Genomic DNA, 5,098 nt, shown 5'->3' with positions numbered 1-5,098 from the left:
GTGAGAGCCCTATCTGAGCATGGAAGAAATGACCACTAAGCAATGGTACATGATATAGTGTCCTAAGGCCCAAAGCAAGGGCTGTGGAAGCAGTGATTAGTGTCTCAGAAACACTGCCCCATTGTGCTGAGAGTGATTCATAATAACTTCACTGTTCTAGAAAGGAATCATGCCAGAGCCAATCAGAAAGCAGGATATGACAGAGGATGTTTATAAAAAATGTGACTCTTTTTTCCAGAGAAACATATTACCCAGCAAGTCAGCATATCTGGAAATGATTCAGCCATCAAATTCTATACTCAGTATGCATTCACTGTGTTTAGAAACAGAAAGACAAAAATCTGGCCAAACTTCTGCAAGTTATGAACCACTTTATGATTGCTATGCCCAAGAAATTCCAATCTGAAATTCTCCACTTGGTTCCTTTCTAACTAAGGGAAGTATATTTTGTTTTTAGTCAATTGATCTGGAAACATTTTAGTCAATTAATCTTCACCATCTGTAATCAAAATGCCCCTATCATTCTGAAGGGGATCCACAACAAAAGAAATTTAACAGACGTTTGTTAATCATATAGGAAATTTATTAGGGGGCAGAAAAGACAATGTGTTTCCAAGTCAAGGCAAGAAAGTTGCTACTGGCTTCCCTCTGTGTTAATGGGCTTACCAGAGCCTGATGCCCATCCACTTCTGTTTGTGGGCTGCTTCTCCTAGGTTTTAGGAGAAGCTAAAAGTGGCTTATCTATTGGCTTTTATGTTGATTCATTATAGCAATGAGGTAGAATAAATTTAAAGATGCTCTGGTGCAAAGCCTGTAGAATTTGGTTTTGAATAGGCATAAAATAGTTGATGGGTGGAATGGAATCCAAGGTTTAAAAGTATACCAGTTGTGATTTCATCCTGTATATAAGGTGGAGTCAGAGGCCCATAGATGAGGGGTGGGGCTATCAGGAGATTCTTAAAAGCAATCTACCAATCAGAAAGCTTCAGAGAACAAGCTCCACAACCACACTCCCCACCCCCAAGCTCAAGTAACTATCATAAAACCCATAACTGGATGGTCCAAGTAAAGGCAAGAAGAGTTTCTATTCTCTTCTCTGCCAATAAAAAGAGGAGAAAGAAGGTATTTGCCTTTCCGTAGGCATAGTTCCAGTGTGTCCTTAACTTTGGGGTTGGGGTATCATCATGCCGTGATGTTATTAGTGCCCCTCCAAAGACCTTATTCTCCAGGAAGAAGAGTTGAAGCCCAGTAGACAAATGTGCTTCATGCACAACGACAATGAGAAGCATGTCATGAGAACAGAGTTGGCTCCTTCTGCAGAGGGAATGTGGATACTCACCGAAAATCATGGTGGTGGTAAGAGCTCTTTCTACCACCTCATGTACAGATGCCGCCTGGCACGCTATTCAGAAGTACTTGTACTGCGCAAGCAGTGGTCTCAGACATTGGTGATGGGTGGTTCAGTAAGAACTACTGTAGGATCACATTCTAGAGAGGCGAATAACTAAAAAGTTATAATAAAATGTTCTATAATAGCTGTAAAAGAGGTATTGAAAAGATGTTAATGAGGGCAGAGAAAGGGGATATTTAACTATGTCTCTGAAGAGACAGAAATGTTGTATAGGGAAGGCCTCACAATGTAGGTGTCACTTGAACTGAGTCACAAAGGAATAATTAATATTTCCCAGGTAAACAAAGATGAGAATATTCTGTGTCCAAAGGCAAAGAAGCAGAAGTACTGTGTAGTAAAGAAGTTGGCCTTGCCCAAAGAGAGATCTGGACTTTGCCTTTGGCTTCTGAGAGATAAACTATGTCATGGCTGACAGGAGTATCTTTGTTTAGAGTGGAAGCTGCTATCCCAGAAAGACCAATCATGTGATTTAGGGTAGGAGCTTTGGGTCACACAGTATCAGTCAACCTAGACACTGAAATCAACCATGTGGGCAATAAACAAGTATGCATACAGAATGAAGCCCCAACAAAAACTCTGGACATCAAAGCTCTGGTGAACTTCCTTGGTTGGCAAGATGAATATTGCACACACTGTTTGGTCATGATCCTGAGAAAAATAAAAATCTTTGTTTGGAATTCTCCCAGACTCCACCCTATGTATCTCTTTCTTTGCTTGATTTTGATCTGTATCCTTCCCCTGTAATAAACTGTAATTATTAATATAGTAGCATTCAGTGAGTACTGTGATAACTTCTATTAATAGCCAATTATTAAAACATAGTTTGGGGAACCCCTTGAAGTTGTATTTGGTGCCAGAAGTGAAAGTTGTCTAATATGAATTCTCTTCAGTAATCACTAACTTTGTAGCTGGACCCTAGTTTTTGTAGTTGGTATCGGAAATCTTGTGCACACATCGCAGTTTGCGGACTGTGCCCTGAAACCTAACAGTTTGACTCACTCTGAGTAAACGAGTATGGTAATTTTTGAAAATTCTAAATTATCTCGGCACTGCAATTTGGAGGGGAACAATGAGGTATGTAGAATAGTGATTACAGATGAGTTGGAAAGGGAAGGAATGATTGTATTATGAAAGATCTTACTTGCTGTACTAAGGAGTTGGCATAGATGCGTGCTGAATTTGAATTCAAAGTTAGGTTCAAATCCTGACTCTTACACAGGGTAAACCAAGGGAAATTGTGTATCCCTTGACATCGAGTGGTAATGAGTATGAAAGAGAAGGTGTGGATTAGTCAAATAAAAAGCAAGTAGTATTTATAACTGGATAACTGGATCTAGGACTAAAAATAAACCAACAATAAAGAGAAATCAATGTTCAATAAGTTTATTAATCACGATGTTTCAACAACAAATATACATCTCTCCATTACCTCTCCTACTAACTGCTCATATTGCTAGAATTCATTCTAAATAAGTACTCTAGTCCTGGTGTGTTGGCAGTAAGCTTCCAGAACAGTTTTGAAGGAGCATTTCCAGGAAGTTCTAGTTTTCCAAAAAGTTTGCCTCCCACTCTCTGATTACTTAATCACTGCCTTGCTAAATTCATTTTCTAATCTGCATTTACTCACTTTAAGATAGGTTTGATCTAAGAGACAAACACATTTTGCTAGTTCCAGAGATGATCACCTGTTGTCATTTTCACCCAGATTTGTTTGCCTGTAAACAAATGCAAAAGTATTTTTTTCTACACGTTCTATAAAACATTCACTCATTTTTTTCATTGTTCCCTTTTACAATTGCTCCCTTAGCGTGTGTTCATCTGTGAATTCCTGGTGATAATTGTAAAAGGCACTATCATAAATTTGGCCAATTACTGATTATGGAGCCCAGAAATATTTAGTCTTTGTAAGGAATAAGACTTGGAGACCTCTTGGATGGGTAAAGGAGTGTGTGGATAGAGTCTCTGACACAGGCGAGTAAAGGAGTTTTCCTTGGTGCTAGCTTATATGTTGTGAGCAGGATTAGCCAGCAGGAGAGAAATAGGATGAAGAGTAGCTCTGGGGGCTCCATAATGAGTTTACCAGGATGCATGGAATTTGAGGTACTTGATTCATCCAGGTGAAAAATTTTAAAAAGCGATGAGAGCTCAGAATTCAGGTGGTGCATATCTATCTCTCTACCTACATTAACAATTATCCATTTGACTGTCTATCTCTAGAAGTATATTATGATTAACGATCATCATCACAGTTTCTCTAATTCCAACATTACCAAAACCACTATTTGTGAATGGTCAATTATTATCTTTTTAATGTGGTATAACTTACATATAGCAAAGTGTGTAATGTGTAGTATGATTTTTACATATGTATACAAACTCTAACCACTTCCCAGAGAAAGATATAAACTGCTTCCACCACCCCAGTTCCCTGACACCCCTTCCAAATCTGTATACAACCCCTAAGAAGAGGTAACTCTTAATCTTACTCTATCACCAGCTGTAGCAGGCAGGTTCTAAGGTGGTCACCCAGTATCCACACTTTCTGGTGTTAAATCTTTGTGTAATACCCACTCCTTACGTATGGGGGCAACCTGTGACTGATTTTTAACCTAATATGGCAAAGGCGAGATGTCTCTCGCATCACATTATGCTGTATAAAACTGTCTTGCTAGCACACTTGCTCTAGAGTCTTTCCATGTTGGTTGAAGAAGACACTTTCTCATCTTTACCTTTCTTCTCTCTCCTTCTTTTCAAACATCAAGGAGTCTGAGGCAGCCTATTGAGTGAGTGGGAAGATGAGTAGGGAGTGGGAAGACCAGGTAGGGACATGGCCAGGAGATGTGTGACCACCTCACCACTTCCCCCCACTGCAGACTTCTAGTGGGAAGCAGACAAAAGGAAGGGGAGAAGTTTAACTTCACACAAAGTTTAGAATTTTAAGTATTGTACAGAGACAGGCATCTTAGTTACTGAAGTGAAACAATTTGGGGGAAATAAAAGTAACCAAAAAACTTTTTTCAGCATCCCGGAAATTATGGGACTTGCCCAAGGTTTTATCCAAAGCAGTAATGAAAAAGAAACCAACACGGGTTTTCAGGGCTGTGATGGTAAAGAACAAAGGTACTTCATGAAAGTGCCAAAGAGCATTCTGCTTGTCCACTGTAATGGTAACAACTGTGTTTACTCAAACATCTCTGGGTAAACACACACACACACACATACACACAAACATTCATGCCCACGTACAGAAGGAATGTTGGAATATAGTTACATGAACCCAAAAGAGTATTTGAGGTGAAGAAATTGAACCTGTGACTTAATTGAGCAATGTCTCAGAATTACATCAGTTACAAGCCACAGCAAAAATATTGCTGATGAAAGAAATAAAAAACAGAATGTGTGCTCACAAAAAATTTTTGTTGTTGTTCCGTTTACATTTGAGAAACTCTCTAGGAATATGAACTAGGAAGATGGAGGGAAATAACTGTAGACAAAGATAGAAATACGCAAAAAGTTATTCTGGACAAGTCTTTAATTTTAGAGGTTATGGTGAAATCATCTGTGATATACAGGCAAGTAATGTGCTTTTACTGCCCTCAAGTGGTTTTAATTTGTCACTGCAACATTTCTGACCTCTGCATAGTGAATGTTTTTTTGGTTTTTTTTTTTTTTTGAGACAGAGTCTCA

Source organism: Propithecus coquereli, unplaced genomic scaffold, assembly GCF_000956105.1.
Source record: "Propithecus coquereli isolate 6110/MARCELLA unplaced genomic scaffold, Pcoq_1.0 Scaffold19, whole genome shotgun sequence".
Lineage (NCBI taxonomy): Eukaryota > Metazoa > Chordata > Mammalia > Primates > Indriidae > Propithecus > Propithecus coquereli.
The sequence above is the reverse complement of the archived record's forward strand: the minus strand, read 5'-3'. Positions refer to the sequence as shown.